The following is a 22106-nucleotide window of genomic DNA, read 5'->3' on the forward strand; positions in this document are numbered from 1 at the left end:
TATTCTAAACATTTTTTTCTCATGATAGTCGCAGCATAGTCGAATATAGTATGGATGGGAGACTGTATGAGAATATTTACGGCCATACAAATTTTTAGCGTCGAATTGTGGCTGAATAATGGTCGGTAGAGTAAAAGAGCGACGTTTTGGCTTGAATTTAATTTTGCATTTCTGAAGTTATGACTTTCAATATAGGTTGCCGTTTTTTTTTTATTGAAACGTTATCCAAAAACAGCTATCCCCCTATATTCGTGAATAAATAACATCGACCTGTATTCGTAAACAAAGCTAGCAACAATACCGAGCTAGTGAAGTTCCTTCGCCGCGTCCGTCGTAAAGCCAGATTGGAGATTATTCATACAAGCTTTAAGAAATTCTGCATATACAACGCAATTGACGGCACTGAGAAGGAATTGGGGTGCAGAGGGCGCCTGCGAGGCATCCGACAAGAAAGACTTGTCTGTAGTTCAGAAGACGATACAGCTCGTAGCATCGAAGAGTGAGGTTCAGTAGCCGAGCTTACGGTAAATAAAGTATGTCATGATCAAAGCTTTACCTTTTTTAAACAGATATAAGGTCGACCTATATTCGACTTACAACTTTTTATATTTCGGCTAGTTCGAAATATAGAGGTGCCGACATATACTCATGTTTAAGTTAATACGGTATTCGAAACATTGTTTTACATCTCTACCAAGAAACATCTTTGTGTATGCGGGACAAACTTCCAACGTTCTTAAACACCGTTCCAGGCAAAGGTGTGTGAAACGACGTTCTGAATTAATGTTACAGGCGCGTGAAATGCTCTTACCAATAACAGCCGTTATTTCACTGTAACACAGTTTCACATATTCTTCCTTATGCGCATTTAAAAAGTAAAAAAATTCAAGCATATGGAAGGCCATTCTGTATATATTGGGATCTTATGCGAAACGCCGTTCGATTTAGGTCAAGTGTAAAATATTCGCAAAATTCTCTTCCCGTAGCCGGAGCCTGAATGAAACGAAATTAAGAATGCAGCGCTGAATCTCGGTTCCCGAATATTACTTTACTCATGTCTACTGACGCTTCGGCTTTATTTTCTCTACAGTGGTGCTACCCTTTGGGATCCGGAGTTCATCGAGACTGTGTTAAAACCCGAAATAAGCTCGCGGATTTGCCAGATGTTCCCCAAGTTCCGAGACAACGCGCTCTCAAGGAACGTCTTCAAGGATAGAATCATTGAGTGCCTACGCCTAGCATGCCAGGTATACCAATAGGCTTCTCTCGGGCTCCTCTCTAATGCCACGTATGAAAGGCTCGCGGAAAGCAAGGCTGTCTATTGCTACGTTTGGCGATTTTCGCGTTCAAGGTGATTAGTCGTCAAAAAAAAAAAAAAAGCGCGCATAAAATTGTCGTCGAAGGGACGTAAACACTGGCTTTCTTCTTCGTCCGCTTGTGTGGTTTTTTTTTTTACCGACTACGTGGCCACCAACACCAACAAATAGTAAAGTGGTTGTCAGAATCGCCCACCTAAGTGTTGTTGCGCCGGCGCTAAGCTTAGGTGACCATGCATGCTGCTGGCGCTGTGAAAACCCGGACGTCCTAAGAAAGTTGGTGGACGTTGTAATTAATGCGGAACGTTAGCTAGCCGTGCAATGTAAACACTGAAACCAAACATTCATGAGAAGTCATCGTGGAAACAGCACTGGCGCGCGAAAGATCACCTGTACTGCAGATTTTTCGAGCCCCTGCAACTTTCTTTAATATTTATCATGATCCTGCAACAAGCAGGATCGTTACTGGTCAGATATTTTGACACCAGAACTGAATAAATAGCTTTGGCGACTTCTCTACGGTTCTGTGGAGGGCCTGTAACTCTGAGATATATTTTATCTAGATATAAAGTTCAGTAGCAACCGCTGGTCTGGCAATTTTCTTCATGTTCAAAATCCACGTCACTACGCGCACAGCAGTTGAGTTTGGATGAGCCATGTAAACAAGTTGCCAAGCATAGTGCAGGAAGCCGATCCTCTTATATAAGTGATCTAAACTTTTAAAAAAAATTGCTTCTCGAGCTTTATTTCTTCTGCTGACCTCTAGTTGGTGGCATTCTGCGGATTAGGACGAGATTTCAGCGCCTGCTTCCGTTTCGGCAAATGCCCTGGCAGTGACGTTTGAGTGCTATAGGCGATCGTGCATGCTATGTACCTTCTGGTGATCAAGACATTTGTATTCGAGGAGACAACGCAAGGCGCTGGGATGTTAAACCACAGTTACCATATTTACTCGAATATGGCCCTATACTTTTCTTTTTTAAAAAGGTCACCGCCCAAGCGCTCCGTACAGATGGTTCACCAGCGATGCTGAAACGTGCGGCCTTAGTGTTTATCACTGGATTAATGCCGACGGTTCATTAAACGATGGCTTGGTAGGCTGCCGCATCCTCAGTACGCAGTTGCTGCTTGCGCTCGGCTACACGAGCTTGTTCTTGTGCCCGGGCTGCAACACCGGCACCGCGTAGACGAGATAGTTCACGGTTCCGCTTGTGGCGTTGCTGATGGAAAGCTGCCTGCTCTTCAGGACTACGTATGACGCGTGGTCTACCCAGTTCGGTGGAGCCGGAGAGAAACTACTGCACGCGCGCTCGGCTGCGACGGAGAGCAACGATGTCACTAGTGTCGCAAACAATTGCTCGCCTCCATTTCTCTTTTTTTTTATCGCGCATGCGCATAGAGTTGCGCCGGAGGAGTTTTCAGCACACAGGCGCCGGACGGACGGACGAATCGGCTAGCCATATACAGGTCAGCTGTGATATCGGGCAAGGAGAAACGGGAATGTACGTAACGACGGAGACAATGCAGGCGAATGCAAAGGAGCACGCACAAGTTCGAAGCATGGCTCGGAACAAGTTCAGATACCTGCATGCCTATATAATTCCGCATGTCTTCAACATGTCTGCTTGCTTACTGAAGTATAAACTGGGTTGCAGCAACATGGGATGAAAAAACTGGCCGATCTTAAGATGTAGGTGCTCTGAAAGCGCGCAAAATCTCGATGTTGCATGTCTTTTCTTTTTTGAAGTGGAATGCGTATTTTTTTTCATTCTGTTCTTATTCGAGGAAAACCTTGTTTTCCTGACATTGATTTCCGGGTGTCCGCCTAAAATGGGGGTCGGCATAGATCTGACTAAATACGGTATTCAGAAACTTACTTTCCATAGGACTTACTGTATTACAGGCTCCTCCTTTTCTTGCAGACTCAGGAACAAATGTACTTTACTGTGATTAATATTCACCATCACCATAATAACCTGAAGCATCTCGACGACATCCTGCTCAAAGCCGTGTTCAAGTGTGAGTGTTTCAGGAACCATGCGTTTAAGGGGACTGTAAAATAATGTTGCGTGTCTCTGTGCAGCCCAAGTACGGCATCATCATGCTCATCAAATGAAGAAAGACCTGCTGTTGACATTGGACTGGAATTGCCCGCATGTCGCCATGACTAAGGTTTTCTCAAAGGACTTCGCTCAGCAGTACCAGGTGATTGCCTAAGGGGCATCGTGTTCTAGTTCGCGATTTTCAACCAGTCTAGTCTATTTGAAGAAAGTTGCGTCGTCACGGCGTTCTAGGTTGGTTTAGGTGGAAGTTTATCAACAAAACATCAGAGAAGCCGCCTTTGCACGTAAATAATCGACCAAGCTATTGATGTGGTACAATCAATGTCCGATTATGTTTCTGATGTATGTTGACAAAGAATGTAAATTTGTACACTAATCTTTGGGACAGAGGAGAGACACATGGAACAAAACAATGTTCAATACAGGTCATTTTTATATTTACAGGGGGGATGTGCGGATAAAAATATTCCCGGATGGGATCGAATCGTGATCGGCAGAAATAACGACTTTCTATTATTGAAAAGAATATTTTATCGTTTGGTCTAATGAAGAAATACTAAATCGATGACCTGGATTTCAATAAACAGGTGTATTCGTCTTGTTCGATAACTGAACATTCGCTCAACGGAGCAAGTTGTAAATGAGAAAAGTGAAAATTTGATCATATGTGGTGGACTGATATAATGACTATAATGATACGAAAGCATAGCACGTCATCAGATGCACGTGTAAGCACGTCACACGTTAGCTAGGAAGGTTACAGCATGCTCATTGAATTGGTTCAAAAGGACGCAAACGTGATGATACTGACTACAGTATTGCTCCGCCTAAATCTAGACAAGAAATTGGTAGGCTGCGTGAAAGCAGGTATACGCACTGAGTTATTGTGCCAACGTTAGCTGCTTCATGCTTTCGCCGAGGTATTACGTGCGCCACTGAACAAATCGCCGCTCTACTGCAAGCAAAACGATTTGGAGCAGTCACCACTCGCATAGCTCTTCGTTCCAGTGCACGTTGTTAGCCCGCATGCTTGAACACGAACAAATGTTCCAGGATTTCCAATAACGAATTGTGGGAGCAGTTACGAATTAAATAGCAAACATTGTTCAATTCGTGCTGAAGTTTTCCATGTTCGCAGACCCCTTTACGGAAAAGGAAAAGGAAATATGTGAAAGGATAACAATTAGCATTTCTTTTTTTTCAGTGTGCCTTTTATTAGCGTTCACTGAAGACATGACGATCATGCAACATCAAAGATTATAATGACTCTCCTGATGAACTGTAACGAACATAGGGCTGGTGACTGAAGTCGCTACAACGCGTTGTGTTCGGTCACGAAACAGGCGGACCTACGATTTTTGGCAATGTTTGCTTAGAACCTAGGTGCCACTTGCTTCCGAGAATATTCGTAGGTGAACGATGCTCCAATATTTGGTCGCTCTTTGCTGGGGTATTCGAGTTTTAGCTGTCGTGAATGGACCAAGTGGAACGCGACAATCAAGATAGGGGCGAACTTTTTTTTACCGTATAAGCTTAGATGTTCTTGCCAATTATGACTACGAAGTTGTAGCACAGCCGCGTCCCACAGGCCAGGGAACGTACCTGTATGTGCACGCCATAGAACGACACAGGCAAAAACATTTATTGTCAACTGCAGGGCAGTTATATAATCCAGAAGAGAGGAAATGGAAGGGGAAAAAATGAGGTAGAAAGAAAACTTCAGACTTCAATTGCATTTGTCGTATCTCAGTTTTACCCCGGGCTCTCGAAATCGCTGCAACACTGTTTCAGCTGAGCTTCGTTGTCTGCCGCCTTTTCAGACACAATCACAGCATCTGAGTACTCTTAAACACCAGGCAGGCCAGCTATAGTGGTATACTTCTTCATTTTTCAACATGGCAGGAGGAAAGGAAATGCTGAACGGCAGCCTGTGGTAACGGAAGAGGCCCGTGTGCGTGTCAATCACGCACAACTTGCGTGAAGCTTCGTGTAGTGGCACCTTGTAAGCATCTTTTAGGCCTAGCGTACTGAAAACTTAACCAACGCCTAATGAATCGAGCATGTCTTTCAGTACCTGAAGGGGATACTTCTCAATTGCACAAGCATGGTTCAAGGTTGCCTTAAAATCCCCGCAAATCCGGACTGTGCCATCTTATTTTAAGCATTTGGCAGTAGGGGAGTCGCCCAGTCCGCATAGCTTATGGATGATATTATGTCTTGTGACACTAGCCGATCCAAATCTTTTCCCATTTTGTAACGAAAGCACATGAGAGTGGTCTCGCCTTGCAAAATTTGCTAACAGCACCGTCCTCGAGCACCAAGCTGGCGCAGTAGTCTTGCCACATGAAACTGGCGAAAAAGGTTTGTCACTACCGACAAGCAGAACTGAGCAACAATAAGAAAAAATGGGGTCCCTTCATCATGCCCAATTTCTCGGAGAAGACCTCCTCGTAGTTACTGCGCTAGGCGTTCACATGCCTGATGGCTGCTACCGTCACCAGTACTTCCCTTTACTGATTGCAGTACCGGAACTCCAACCCTCTTTCCAGCAGGGTTAACAGATATCGCCCGCACAGACTTGGTCCATTGCAGTCAGGCATTATGAGTGCACATTCAAGTGAAACGCCTCGGTGCGTAACAACTAGCCAAACCTCGCCTAACACAGGCAGCCTTCCAGCGTAGCACGAAAGTTTCAGATGTGAAGGCTTCATATTTGGCCACTGGTTGCAAAGCTTATCGAAAATCTGTCGCGCTATGACGCATACTGGTGATCCAGTGTTGACTTCCACTGCCAGTTCGACATCGCCGCAATTGACCGTACGGCATATTGGCAGCTCAAGGTACTTCGTTCGCGCCGACAGCAAAGTTCAGATATGAGCATTTTCATAGTGATCTTCCGACGTGGTTTCTTCCACTGTAATGTTTTGCCGTGAGGCGCAGGCGTGCAGCAGCACTGAATACCTTGTTGCGGCAGCTAGGACACTTTTTTGTAGGATGTCCACGTTTACCACAGCGACAACAGCGTGTCTTGACCTGGCTGCAGTTGTTAGCGTCATGTTTAAAGCGTCATGTGCAAGTTTAAAGCTTGCACATCTTCCGCATTTCCGGCACGCTGCGTTTTCGGCGCTCTCTCTCGGTGTTCGTCGGCGCCGTGCTTGCATTTTCAATAGTGGTGTCACCAGTGTTACTTCTGACGAAATTCCTTGCGCATCGTTTTCCGTGGCTTCAAAAGATAATGCTTTTGCTCCGGCTTCTTCTAGCGTTAGCTCCTTCTTTGCTAGGAGTTATTTCCGCACTGCAGTTCAGCGCACATCGCAGACAATCCTATCTCGGATCATCCTGTCAAGGCAACTGTCGAAGTTGCAGTTGTCTGCGATGCGGCGGATCTCGACGAGGAATGCATGAATAGATATCCGCAATGTCGTTTCGTTTAGGGTCATAGTATTTATTGAAGGCCTCGGTAACTTCGTCTAAACTCAATGGGTTCGACGCGCGGAGAGCTACCCGTCCGGCAAGCATTTGAATTGTCGGCGTGCTCAGTGCAGCCACAAGAAGTGCTCTCTTCTTATTTGACTCAACGATGCCACTCGCTTCAAAATACGCCTCCACTTTTATCGGGTATGGCTTCCGCTTATCTGAGCTTTCGTCAAAACTCGGGATCATATGGAAGGCCATGGGAGTGAGTGGCAAGTTTGTCTTCAGGGTCGGAGTGTCTGGGTCTGCCTTGACTTCGTGGGTGTCGTTTTGACTTGTCGCCACTGTAGCATAGCCATGGCAGGAACGGAACGTACGTGTACGCCTTGGAACAAGGCGGGCAAGAACCAACATTTATTATCAACTGGAGGGTGCTCATATAGTAATCCATGGTCGAGTGAATGGAAAGGGCACAGAGCGAGGCACAAAGTATACTTCACACTTGCGCAATGTGCAGTGCGAACTATGACACAGCGGCCGATACAACATAAGTCATCTCCTACCTAACCATCACTTGTGAATACAAGGCACACAAGCACGATTATTTTAGAACGTAATTAGTTCGCCAACATGCGCTAGCTCCCTAAGTGCCGAGTTTTCTTTGACAAGTTGCATTGTACTCATTTATTATCTGTGACATCAATTATTACTACTGGCTTTCAGGAGTTCCTGTTACGTTTACCAGCTTACAATGCACGTACGTGTACTGGCTTCTGTGAAAGTCGGGTATTTTTACTTTCAAGTGGTTAATGACCATGTATTTTAATTGCTTTGCGCAGTACCCTATGCGGGATGTTTATTTGGTGTTTTTTCTAAGTGGGTCTTATACGAAGCTGTGAAACTTGCGATACTATGACTTATTGGCAGATTACAGTTAACAATGGGGAACGTTTGAAATAGCGTGAACAAGAAAGCCATGGAGCACTCCATCTTTGCAGTCAGATTAGCTGCCCTGGAGACAGGATCGCAATATGTGATACACCGCCAAGTGCCGATCAAGCAATGCCTTAAGGAATTCCTGAGCCAATCTGCGCATAAAACAGTAGACATACCTACCAGTGCTGTTGGTTGGCTTGCGTGCGTGGGAACCATTCGCTGCGCAAATTTGAAAGTTGTGCGACGCATGGTCGACGTTGTGGCAACAAGTATTGATAGAGAACTTGCGGAGCGGGTAAGTGCGAAAGTGGTGCTGTAAATAACCTTTCAAAGGCGCCATTTTTAATTGCTACTGATAATATGGGGAAAAAGGTGTCATTACGCTAACCTGCACTTTTCTAGATCGACCGGGAAGAGTTCGAGTACGCTCTGCTGCGACCAAAGCGAGAAGAATTTCTGCATATCTTCCTGAACCGAGGCTTCCAAGTGAACAAATACTTGTCACCCAAAAGGCTTCGTCAGCTCTTCTCGAAAATTCAGCACGAAGAGTTCTTTCGTTCTGTTTGCTGGGAAGGAGCCCTTGGACACAGCATGGTACGGTCACTCATTTTAGCCTGCACAACATGTGCGCAAAACCTACGGGCAGTAAGAGAGCGGATTCATAGCATGACGTGCACAGGATGGCCTGCGGATGCGCGCTGGTTGCGTATATATTGGTACGTCAACACTGTGTTGACAATACATGCAATGTTTTTATTCAGTTCCGTGCAGTTTCATGGACAGTGAGTCAATAAAGCTGTCCGTAAGAGTTTAGTGTTAAAACACTGGCGTCCATTGATTCATTTACGAACTGTTCATGCAAGAAATTCATATTGTGCGCACTCATGCCCCAAGGAACAGCGCATGCGCGTGACCATCATGCACCCGCAGCATAAAGTGTAAAACCCAAATTCTTCGACCCTACACGAACTGCTATCCTGTCCATTCTGCGCAGCGGCGTAGATGCGGGATACTGCAGTGTAGTACATTTCGTGCCGCCGCACGAAAGCTAGATCTGTTAATGCTACGCTATCCTGGCACCCCCCAAACGCAGAATGCTACATCTACGACGGTATCTTTATTACTATGACGTGTTGTACCATGCGCTATTTGCGCGGTCGGTACTTTTATTGGTGTTACGAAAGACGTCAAATAATTATTTGAGAGCGCCAGTTGTTTGCGAAGAATGATCTCGTTGACAAGCCGTATCATTCTCCGGCAAAGTGAAAATTCATTCATTCAGCAGCTGGCGTTCGTATCGTATGTTCGCCATCAAAGCTGCTATGGTGGTATAAATTATGTTGGTATAGAGTTTTGTTGGCATGTGCCCATACATATAATTATGTATATCTCATTTAGGCGAAATACAAAGAAATATCAGGCGCCCACTACCTCACACACTACGACACGCACTGCGTCGTGCGTGCACAGAACTACCGCCGAAGTGGTTTTATGACGCCGCTCTAAAGACGCAGGTGATGTCGACGCAGCTGCGATGGAGCGTCGTTTAGACGCAGGTCGAGAAAGTTGGCTTTGCCGCAAGGCGTTTTTGTTCGCCGCCACGATTTTTTCGGAGGGTAGCCATAGACAGCTTCGCTGTAAAAACAAAGTACTTATACATGACTTTAAAAACCTATGGAACAAACTTTATGCTTACATACAAAGGATAATCGGCTATTTCTGCGTGTGTGGGAGTTCTAGCGAAATGTCAACGGGTGTGGTCAGTATTTTATTGTATTATCACGTTGTCTTATGTAGAATTGCAGATATGTACCGATTAGACAAGGTCTATTTTTTATGATGAACGCTTTTTAAGGAAGCCTACAAAACGTACTCGAATTATGTATCAAGTGAATTATCAGTTCAAGAGGACATCATTTACCAAAAGCAGTTATATTCACGAACTAAACTAATTGCATCAATTACCTTCTAATTGGAATTTTCTGGCATATGTTTACAATGGAAAGTTGAAGGGAGCCGTCATAGAATGTAAGTTCCCCTGTTCTACTTTCAAAATTGCCACGTATACTGACATAACTGGCGTCAAGTTATTTGTTTAATTTACCTGCTTATAACCGCAGCACCGCGTGGCGCGGATCGAAGTGCAACCATCTTGTGACGTAGTAGAAAGGCGTAAGATGAACCTGTGCCATACCGCGGTATAGAGCGGCCTGTCTCCCTCTTGCATTTGAAGCGACTATACATGTAAATGGGGAGTTGCGCACAGCGTAAATGGGAATCAGCTCGTGGAAAGGTGGAAGTGAGGCGGCAGCTTCATTTTGCACCACGATTTTACGCCACACAGATTGCCGCGCTTGGCGGTGCTGCATGCGTGAACAGGGTAAATGAACGAGAATTTTGCGCTAGTTTGTTTGTTTATTTACCTCAAAAACACCTGTTGCGTGGTTTTACATGAGGAATGGATAAGCGTACACACAGAATTCAACGACAGGACAGGAAAGCAAGACTACCGAAAAGAATGCAAAATATCCATGAATAACAAATACATACGAGTAGTATTTGTTACGAGTAGCTAACTAGTACTTGGGGTTAACCTGGCTTTTGGGAAATATAGAAACCTGTAACTAGACCTTAATAACGACTTTATTGAAGTTTTCATCATAAACATGCGCCGAAAATTGCTGTTACGAAATTTATAATTATTGCAAATGTTGCCGGCCTTGGGCGATAATTTGTCTGTAGTGACGTATTTCGAGTAAATTTTCTAAGCTTACTTTTTAAGCGTTCGGCATGAAACAATACGCTGGTTATATGACGAAAGCATATATCGGTCGTTGCAGCTGTCTAAAATTGGCAAGAACTTCATCGAGGGAGACCTGAACTGGTTGATAGAGACGACGACTGGGATGCGCGACTTCATTGACCCCGATGAGCTATCGATGAACACCGCACTTGGAATGTACATCCAGGTAAGGCCCAGATGTGGTGCGTCGAGGGTCCTTGAGCTGTAGTGTTCGCACAGGTGAGCCGATCTGATATACAGCGGTGTTACTGTGAGCTCCTAGTTGCATTTTCCTTTCACGTGTTAGACGAAGGTGTCGTGCGATTGCTCCAGCATAACAGACTTCGGCTTTTGAATAGCCCAATAAATTAAGAAGTCGGGAATAAAGGGACCAGCTCGGGAGCACGAAAGGAGTCGATAAGGCTTTGGGAATAACTCAGCGTTTTAACTTTCTGGCACGTGCGTTTAACATTTAGTGCCACATTTGTATTACATTTAGCATAACAGTTAGCGCATTACATACCCACCTTCATTGGCCGTTGTGAATATAAAACAGTACAGGAGGCCATAAGTAGAAGGCGCTCAGCGCGGAGAGCTGATTTCGATCTTTCAACAAGAGAACGTGTACTAAGTAGAAATGAACAATGAAATGCAAAGTTATAAAAGTGAAACCACGAAGAGCACCGAAGGGCTCTTCGTGGTTTCACATTTATAGCATGCCCTGCGGTCATAGTGACCGAAGGGCATGCAGACAATGCCCAATAACTGGAGGATAATTTACTGCGGCCCCCGTAGGGAAGTCTGCGTCAGCAGGCGTCTGGTGCGTCGCGACACTTGTTCCCCGAGCTTCAGTTCAGTGCTTAACGACATCATAGTAGGCATCCGCATTGGACCACTGAACGCGTCTTTCTTATTTATTTTTCTTTTTTGTAGAAGTTGAGGCGGCGGGTCCTGATTTTTCATGTGATGTCATAGTGGTGATTTAGCCGAGTTGGCTATGCATTGCGAAGTGAAAATGGGTCACAGGACACATAAAACACTTCCTGTGCCTTGTGCTTCCTTTCTTTATCCTCGTCTTCCAGCACAAGAGCCATTTTATGTGATGCTGTTTCACGCTTCCATGCGCTTCGCACATACGCAATGAGAACATCTGCAACCTGTAGTCAAGTGCTGTATGTGCGGAGGCCTGTCTGCAGCGATTGTTGTGAATCGCGCACACGCGTCACACACGCGCTTCCTCTCGTGATGTCCCGATTAGCGAGGCAGTCGCGCCGCACTTGCTCCATTCGCAACGTGCCGCACGAGAGAGACTGTCCGCGCCAGCCAATATATCGCGAAATGAAAACACGTAAAGAGCTGCGTTCAGTTTTCGCCTTAGGGAGTGTTGTAACTGTCGGTGAATTTTTGGGGCGTAGTAAACAGCTCTAAATTACTTTGATGATGTAGTAATCCAGAGAAGAGACGGGGAATGCGGGAGATGGAAATTCAAGACGATGAGCAAAACGTGAACAAGGTGAATGCAGGAGCCGTTTTGCTCATCGTGATGATGTAGTGTTGCATGTTATAAGCCCAAGAGATTCGCGATATACCCTCTTCACAGACGATACTGCTGCGATAGTAATGTTTTGCAATGCAAGTGCCTCCCGGCCTTTCATTCAAAAGAACGTCATGAGGCGGCAGGGCTACTCGCGCAGACGTATTTTACTCTATGGTAATATTTATTACGCATTTTCTGGTTACAGCAAACCTGACTAATCATTGTCATTATTTTAGCACTTATTTACTTTACGCACTTGCAGCGATCTATTTTTAGGTTTTTTTGCACCCATGCTGCTCTACCATTCGCAATTCATATTCCCGTGTCGTCGACAATTCATTGTAGCTCATTACTTCGTGTAAAGCGCTCTTTCTTACATATCTGGCTCTTGCGCGAATAAACACTGCACATCATTATTATCATCAATTTATTGCGCTCCTTTAGCAACACTCTACAGATGCCAGCGCAACCCACACTTTTGAGGGTACAGTGAATTAACCGTTCTAGTTATTTCAGATCTGAGCCGCCAGGGTGCCTGCTATGACACGTGCAAAACTGGCGCACTTCGACCGAAGCACATGACCGCCCGTTCTAAGACATCAGTAACGAATGAAATTCGTATTTAGATTTCGTAGGAAAACTAATTTTTAATTGTGCTCGCAGATATCTCAAAGAGCCCACTTGACATAAGTTAAACCTGAAATTGCAAAAAACAATTAGTGTGGGGTCAAGCGGAGTGTAGACCAGACATGTGTAGGCTGGATACAACTGACTACAAGTCTGGTAGTTGGTAGTTTATTTCTATTTTTCCGAAGTTTACCGTTGGTGCTTGCATTGTTCCTAGAATTTTGCTCTTGATGGGCGAAACACTTCGCGTTTCAACAAGAAAGGCGGCCGTCTGACAAGGCCAAGTCGATTTTGTCTTTTATGTACATGGTCATGGTAGCTCAGAATTCCTGTCGATACGCGTTTCAGCGGTTTTTGACCTCGTTAAAAATGCAAGATGTCGCGTGGAGACTGCCTGGACACCAACTAAAAAGCCACACTCAGCGCACAAAATGTGACGTCTACCTCTAACTAGCGAGCGTTATTGTTTCGAAAGCTTCCATACTAATGATCATGCAGTCCAGAGCGCAGCCGTCATCCTTTTAAATGCGTAAGCATTTCTATGCCTTCCCAACGAGAAACACGTCCTTCCGACACGTAAGGCGATCGCTTTGAAGATAGTGCCAGCAGCAGCGATAAAATTAAGCTTCGCGCTGCCTCTCGCTTCAGTGCGAAACAAGCGTCGAGAACACAGCGCGCACGAAGCTATCAGCACTCGGCGCACTCTCTTCCCATCGCAGATCGCTTTCAAGATAAGGCCCGCGCGGCCGTGCCAAACGCAGCCGGCGCGGGAGTATGGTTGGTCACGGTGGCTAATGGTTCGCGTCGGGAGAAGGCAGCTTCATCGACCACGTCTACGCGCGAGGTCTGCCGAACGTGACACTGTTCAATTACGTCACACACTACAACACGCATCGGCCAGTTCTCGTCTTCCACAAAGCAGCCGTATCATCCAGATGCATCATCATATAACATGAGCGAACATTGCTGCTACTCACTTCTTCTTTACCGTTTCATGATGGTCTCAGCTAACCTTTCGGTATTGCACCCGCGCCTCTCCATTTCACGATTCTATCGCTGCGTTTCTCGTAGTTATGCGAAACAAAGCAGCATACGATGGCGGAACAGGAGATTCGACGAAACAGCATAACTCCCACAGGAGATTCGGCGTGTAATTTTATTGTTTCATTATTCTTTCAAAACGTTTCATACTAGTACTAGCGTACAATAGAATTCCAAGTCGTCGTTATTTTTCTTGTACTGTGTACCACTCAAATAAAAGTTCCGCCCACACATATGTAGGGGTTCATTTGCAAAATTAAGGAGTGACCGTGTTGATTATTCGATGCTAGGCAATACTTTAGACGTTCACAAAAATAAATACTTATTTAAAACAGTTTCTCTTCACTGATGTGTTCGCACATAGGCCGGAAAAATACTAGGACTCTCTTTCGTTTCACTGCTGACCGTCGCCGCCGAGCAAGAATTTTTTTAACAATTCTGAAATGTCACGAAATATGACGCGGATGGCGACCCTTGCGCAATTTGACGTAATGACTCCACAAAGACACAAAACTTTGCTTTTTCGGTTCTGGATTACTGTACCGAACCTCATTTACTGCTATTGCATGTGAATTTGGTAAAGCGAATATTGCTCATAAAGCCTTCGTCCATTTTTATTAAACCCCACGCCATCAAGAAGGAAACGTTGGAAACGATGATGTAAAAATGATTCTATTCGAATTATTTTCCTTTTCACGCTTCGCCAGTGGTCCGAGAAGCGCTCCACCTGTGTTATCGCCATAATCGCCCGGTCGGGAGTGATAATGGAATTGTGCGAAAGGAATGGCTACATTATAGCGGCTCTTGTGATTGCACGTGCTATTACTGCTGTACAGGACGCGGCCTCAGCCGAGCGCAAGGCCCTGGTCATTCTCTGCCTGTGGGCAGTTTTCACGAACCGGCGGAAGACGGCCGAGGTGCTGTGGAAGAACTGTGACCAGCCCATCCACCTGGCCCTGCTTATCTCCATGACGTACGAGAAGCTCACCATGTACGTCAACGAGGGCACTATCAAGCACGAGCTCCTCGACACCAGCAGGCAAGTTGTCCTTTCGCGATGGCTACCCGCTGTGCTTGAGGTAGATCTACCTTGGCAGCTCGTATCTAAATGCATGGGAACGCAAAATTGTTTGTCTCGGTTTCCACTTCACTGAATTTAATGAGGCGTTTTCATACAGAAAAAAAAAAAGACTCTGACTTAGACAGTAGATTCCTAACATAAGGCCTATATTTTTAAGGAAAAATTATCGAAAATTAGAGCGCTTCAAAGGAACTCGAGTATAAAGTTGACACCTTTATAACTTGCAATAAAAGACAATCTCACAAATCTGCAAACCTCTTCTATATAAGCGTCCCAAGCTGACAAAACTTAATATACACCGCTGTTAAACATATCACTTGTTGCTTGAATGTTTTAAAAAGTTCAAGTTATGGCAGTCTGTGTAAAGAGATTCAGGCCATGAATCAAAAATTTTCTTCCTGGAGTTTGTAAAGTCTTCCTTTTCCCTTAAGTGGAAACATCTTCCGGTGCAGGTATACATCACATTTGTCCCACTGAGATGTTCTGGCAGATATAGCTTGTAGGACTGCAGTGCCTATTTTCGGAGCAGAGTTATTAGTTTGTAAACATGTGCTTCAATTTGTGAAAATTTCCTAATTTTTAGCAATTTTGGTAAATAAATTGAAGCCACAAATCAAGATTTTGCATCGTACAGTCGGTGGAACTCTTCTTTTTCTTTTAAATGCAACAAATTTTTATTCAATGTTAACAGAGCAAGGCATCCTTAAAACGTTATTCTTGTGTGGCTGTAAGTAGATCAGAACTAAATGTTGGGCAAGTTGGTCTGACATTTTGACCCGAAAAGTAAGCACGAATAGCCTAGAGAAAAACACACGGAACAGACTAACACATGCGCTTGTCCTCGTCTCTTCCATTTGTCTTTGTCTAATTTATTCCCGCTTAGTTTTTTAGTCAACCTATCATAGGTAGAAACCGGAACATTAGGGATGATGCCAAACATTTTCTGATGTCCTTATTGTCTCGATTTGATATATAACACAATCTATTGGTCCAGAAACATTTTAATGATATTTTAACCCGCCTATAAATGCCCGTATCTTTTTTAATTCCTATATTGAATTTTCAAAGCCTAAACATTCCTTTTCCCGTGTTTTGCAGTAGCCTGTTCTTGTTTATGGTGCTATCACCCGCTGGGAAACATTGCTGAATGCACCCGATTAATAAACAAGCACTCTGCCAATCTAACGAAGGTTATTAATTATTCTGCTCAAATTGCTCTGCGCGCCGATAGGCTTAAAAGCGACTTAGCGTACTTGTGCGCTCACTTGAGGTTATCAGTTGACATCGCCGAGAAATTTGAATACTCAGGCGCAAATCTGACCTGAAATGTAAGGCTCATTTTCGACGTTCAGGATATCTTTGCCACCATTCGCAATGCAGCTGTTGCTAAGAGTTAGTTCGAAACTTCGATCTATGTTGGACAAAAATCGCGGAATTTTGCTACCGAAAGAACCGTCAAAGGTTCTGACCGGCGAACACTGTGCAGGGACTGTCGAACGTTCGAAAGTACGAGTGTGTGCCGCTAACTTCGGAGGACGTTGACCGGGTTCCTTTTCTGCGCACAATCTAATTCTCAGTGAAAAAAGACAACGTGATACCCGAAAATCTTGAGAAGATGCTTGTTTAACCTTGCGTTCACAATATTGTCCTAGTTTAGTGTCTCTAGATTTCGGATCAGTATTGTAACCTACACGAAGTCCCTCATTCCATTTTATCGAGAAAGTAAAAAAAAATCACAGAAACAGTGTTTAGTAGGCTATGTTGCTCAGAAAATAATAATTTATTCTCAGATCCACAGAGAAAGCTCTTCTGAATTGATCCTATACATGCCTAGAGGACAATTTTTTGCGCTTACATATACCTCCAATGACAGCTTTTCTGCCAGTTATGGGCTCCTAAAACAGCATCTTTAGTGTCTAAACATCTTGTCTCTAACCCTAGGACTGCCTATACTTCTTTACATACCTCTGCTATCATACGGTGGCTTCGATGTACTCCTTCGATGTACTCCACGTTACTCATCCTGCGCTTCTTTTGCTTGACGTTCTCGTTCACGGATTTATTGTATTCGTTGCAGATTTTATTTTGTGATTCTTTCTTCATCAGAGGTCGGGTCAAGTACTGTCTAAACTTTGCTTCCTGGTGATGTCTGCGCGAGGTCCTTGCGAAGCTTTGTCTTTGCTTTCTCGTGGTGCAGCATGTTGTTCACGGTCCGACCTGGGTGGCTTGTCTATGTCCTTACCAATGGCATGAGAGGGTCCATCGCACGTCTCAAAAGAGCGCTGTTCGTCGTCGAGCTTGTAGGCATATTCATCTCAATAATACCGATGTAATCCGAAGATCAACGCACCACTTGGGACTGGTGCGTGATGATTTTGTTCCTTATAACGTCAGTGCAGACATTGGTTTGTCGGTTCATGACGCACCCAGGTTGTTCGAATGTTTCTTAATGATAGTGGTTTAATATTTACTTACGCACTTCTTGGTTTCCGCATTCGGCGGGATCACATTGGCCTCCTCCGCGGTCGACTCGTTCACGTTAATCAGAAGGTCGCAGCTGACCTTCTATGGGGTTCCTGAAAGCAGCGAATATGGGGCTTTGAACGGGGTTGCTGCTGATCTCAGTCGTCCTCTGCAAAAGCTGTTTCGAAAACCTGCTGTCCATATGAATGCTGTCAATACTCTCGAGCATATCGAAGACACTCGTAGAAACGGAAACACGAGACGGAAACACGTCAGCTCTCAATACAACGCTGGTGCAGAAAATTATATTAACTCGCATAGCTAGCAGTCCTAGCACGGTCCAGCCTAAGTGCGTGTGTGTGGCCTTGACCTTTTCGTTCAATGTCGTCACTTTGCCGCTAACAAAATCCCATATTAGTCAGCTCGCTGTGAGGATCGATACTGAACACACTGTGTGTAACTAAAAAACATTGGTGTTTCACCTTCTTGATGATTTCCTAATGCGACGTCAGGACAGTCACTGCATATTACATCTACTTACGAAGCTTCAATTCGAATCGCCTGGTTTATCTTCTCTGTAAAGATACGCAGGGGCACCACCGCCAAGTACTCTTATTGCAAACGTCTTTTATTGTAGAGAATCAAAGCAAAATGTTTGCGACGTCTGTGAAGTTATAAAGCTTCGTAGCTGCCCCACCGAAGCAAATCACGGATCGGTTCGGCAATGCTTCGCCTTGCCTCTTAAAGTACGTAGGAAAACTATGGGCCCTGTCTGCGATGTTAGGGTGACTGATGCAGAAGGGGCGTTTTCATTCATCACAAAGTCTGAGGCGCGTCTTCTGCAACAGTTCCTTCATCTTTGTAGCCATCTAAAATCTCTCGCCATATGACACAGGAGGCACCATGTGGCAGGAGGCACCAAATTATTGGCCAGCCTTCGTTTCGCAAGTATCTCTTACTTGCCGTACTTACGTATTTACAGTACCAGCACTCGGCACTATGATCGGTGTATTGGCAGAACAATAAGGCATCGCTGAACGCTCTTCACGGTCTTTTGTACAACAGCGGTAGTGTGCACGATACGCTGCTGCCAATATCTAGGGACTCGCATCGGTCCTTCTGCGACGTGAAGCGTTCTCACTATAGTCACAGCTTATCGGCACTGGAGCTAATGATCGAACAACTCGAGTAGTTCTTGCAATTCTTTCTCGGTTATAGTGACACATAACGTCGGGTTCTGTCGTCGAAGCGGTCGCTGCATTGGCTTGTGAGGCTTGTACAACCTTAGAGCTTAATCTTGTAATTGGCAGGACTATTAGGAGAATTTCACGAAGCATGGTACAGTAGTGTTCCGTTCACATGTCCAGCGCCTTGAGGCCTCGTACATGCACTTGAACTTCGTCGGAAAGGTCTTGAAGTTGGCGAATGTTCAACGGCGATGAAACGTGTTTCCGATCTAGTAGGCCTCGTAGATGGTATTGCACAATAATGTTTTCATCGCGGAATAAGTTCTGGATGCCAACTCCGTCCTTCTTACACTCCTTGGTAGCACTGAGTCCTGAAGTAGCTGAAGCAGCGGCTGCAGGCATGAGGGCGTTCAAGTAGTTAAATTTGACCGACGTTCTGAGCTCTTCGTTGTGAACGGCTGTTGAAAACCGCTTCCCGGAACGCTGCCATTTCTCGTTGTTTCTCTCAAACTTCATGCGCTCCAGTGGACGCAGCTTGACCTTCACGCTTATTCGTGTCTGCCCTCGTCGTGTTTGAAGCTTGAAATGTGCGACCGTTCTGAAGATCAAAGCGTAGCTTCGACAACGCTGTCACATTAATGTTGCGGAACTTCGCGTTGCCTGAAGTTTCTCGAGCAAGTCACCTGGCACCTCGCCGAATATGCCTTCGTCGAGTTTCGTAATACATTTGTCGAGCGCTTCGATTAGATCTTGAAGGACATTCGCCTCGGATGGTCAGGAGGTCTAGCCTTCGCAACACTCCTTACGCTTCAGTTATGATGCCGTCCTATTGTGAATGGTGGCGTTTACGCTGTTGGAATAACTGTTCCATCTGTCGGCAATTAGCCAGAAAATCTTGGTCAAATCGTAGGCCTCACAGAACGATTCCGTGCGTAGGTGAGGTTTACGTTGATGCAGAGGCTCCAGGTTTCCGCACCATGGTGTGGACATCTGCGTGTGCCGACTACCCTGTTGTCTTCTAATGTGAAATACACCCTGCAGTGGAATGGCACAGAACACTGATTTACTGGGCCGGTGAGCCGCACCAGCACTATCGCGCGCAAGCAGCTCTTGATGAGCAAATGGCATGATGAGTGGCAGTCCACTAAAGTTGCCAGAAAGAAGTTCCAGCAAGACTTCCATGTACGTCAATCGACACATGTATAAGCTAAAAAGAATTACAAACACTGGCTATAGTCGGAACAGCCATACACATTGGATTAGGCCATACACCTTTTTATCTTCAAGTCGCCCAGAGGTTTGCTAGCTTCATGTATAGCTTAACTGGCACTCGCAGCAGCTGCACTTCATGCTTGTTGTCCTCTGATATCTACACAAAGTATCATCCTGTCAAATTCTTTCTTATGACTGCATAAGCAGTGGCGATTTCTCTTGTTCTTGGTTTACTCGCAGCATGCACAAATCACGCAGTCCTATTGCCCTAGTTGTCAGCAGTTGTACTAAGCAATACAATATCTCGAGCAATAGTATATGTTGCTTGCTGAAGCTCCCAGGGTATAACTATCGAGGTTATTGTCCGGAGAAGAGCCTAAAATACTTGGAACCTGAAAGCGCTCGTCGGTTGACCTCACAATCCAAGCACTTGTTTGTATGGGTCCATTGAAGGAACGGGATGGTGTTTAATTTCAAGTTAACAAATCAGATAATGAAAACGCGATGCTTACTGTCATTTCCCTCTGTCTATTTTACGCTTACCAACACTACACGAGAATATTTTGTTTCTCTTTATTACGTGTCCTCAAGCGTGGCAACCATAGCCAGCTTACAAAGCCTGTTTGAACGCCTAGAATTAGCGACGAATGAGTGTTTCCACTGATGAGCGGTAAATTCACGACTATATAGCGTTCAAAAGTGCAGTCAAACGTGCAAGGTGCTTTCGAACTACCCGCAATATTCTTGTGACATGTCCTCGAAGGTATTTCGCGGGTATGGCTACCGGCGTGCTTAACCTGTGCTACCTGGACTCGACTTGCCGCGCCTACGACATCCTGAGCGTGCAGAGCTTGGACTGGAAGTACAAGACGGCCGTCGACATCGCCGCTGAGGCCAAGAACCGCAAGTTCCTCTCGCACCCGTGCTGCCAGAAATGGCTGACCAACCAGTTCCTCGGCAGGATCAGCGTCCGCGACATAACGTGGGGATTCTTCAGCGTCCCGCTGTGGCTGAAGGCAAGGCAGCCACTCCTTATATTAAGCAGTTTTAGAATAACTTTCCTGGCCTAGCGTATCTTAAACCCAGATACTTTGTGGGACGCTATGGTGAGTGTCCATTCAAGACGTTTACCTTCCTGTAGAAGAAGAGAACCACAAAGAAAACGTGAGAGGGCAGTGCGCCATCTGGTGTCTCGTGTCACAGCTGTTCCAGTTAGGACTATCCCTGAGGTGTTTCCATACCGGCGCTTCTATTCAAGGCCTAAAGACACTCGGATATACGAACGATCTGGCAAATTTGATGCTTTAGGCGCCCGTAACTAGCGTTTCAGGCGAGTTCTGCGAAAGCGAAAGCTTGTATGATAATTTATTGGCGGTAAACGGTAGTGGAAACACAACCACCGGTACGATTCGACTGAAGGGGAGAGTCATAGTTGCCGCCATGTCTGACAACGTTATTTCTTAGCCTACGTAAGCATCATATATGCCTAATTCTCCAAATGATGTGCGACTGCTACAGAAAGCATTTGCTGCACTGATCAAGTCAAGTCACGCTGTCGAACCTTTGGCTGCAGAAACATTCCTAGTTTAATTAAGAACTATTCAGGAGTGTCAAGTGAGCAGCATGAGGGGAGGCAAAGTTCAATCAAATGCACGGAATAGTTTGGAGGCTATAGCAAGCGATATTCATTTTAGGTGATTCTCTGCGCATTCACCATCTTGCCCATGTACATCTGGGTACGCTTCAAGAGTGACCCCCACCAGATGGATTACGGCGAAGGTAAGCGTACAAGTTTGGAGCGATTGTCATCCTCCGTGTACAGCTGGCAGTTCACGACTATTTTCTCTTTGTGATTGCAGATGAAGAAGGTGATAAAGACTACAGCTCCAAGAACGTCACAGAAAATGTGTAAGTGCAAAATTTTCTTCATGTATATTGCGGATTGAAATGCCAAACTCCTAGAAGGTTGCTTTAGCGCGCTTGCGTAATGAATCATGCGGTCATAAAAACATTTCGTCTCGGCAAATAATGTCCATTACAAATTGTATTCACTTGCATGGTATAGCTTACTGGAATCGACGGCTTCTCGAAAGACCTTGCGGTTTGACGGTCAAGGGTAGACGTTTTGCCTTGTTGGAATAGCGTAGTAACGGCTGTATATAACAGCTTAAAATGACAAGGACGAAGGACGCGTTGTGTCCTTCTCCTTTCTCTTTATCTTTTCCAGCGCTATATGCATCGTACTATGATAAAAGTTGTCTCAGGTCGTAGGACACAAAGGTGTGCTTCAAAACAAAGTATTTCGAGTTATAACAGTGTGAACTTACCTCCAAGTGTTCATTTTACATGTTTGTAACCTATTTATAATAATCTCAGATGCAGCCGGCTTTGTGGACAACTTCACAGAAACGAGTTTAAAGCCCATAAAGGCGATTACCCTCTATAAT

The 22106-nt window shown here is 45.1% G+C and overlaps 1 pseudogene; it reads left to right on the forward strand.

Moving 5' to 3' along the window:
• LOC126534623 (transient receptor potential cation channel subfamily M member-like 2) overlaps nt 1–22106 on the forward strand; it is a 126520-nt pseudogene that overhangs the window by 38014 nt on the left and 66400 nt on the right.

Source organism: Dermacentor andersoni, chromosome 7 (genome assembly GCF_023375885.2).
Source record: "Dermacentor andersoni chromosome 7, qqDerAnde1_hic_scaffold, whole genome shotgun sequence".
NCBI lineage: Eukaryota > Metazoa > Arthropoda > Arachnida > Ixodida > Ixodidae > Dermacentor > Dermacentor andersoni.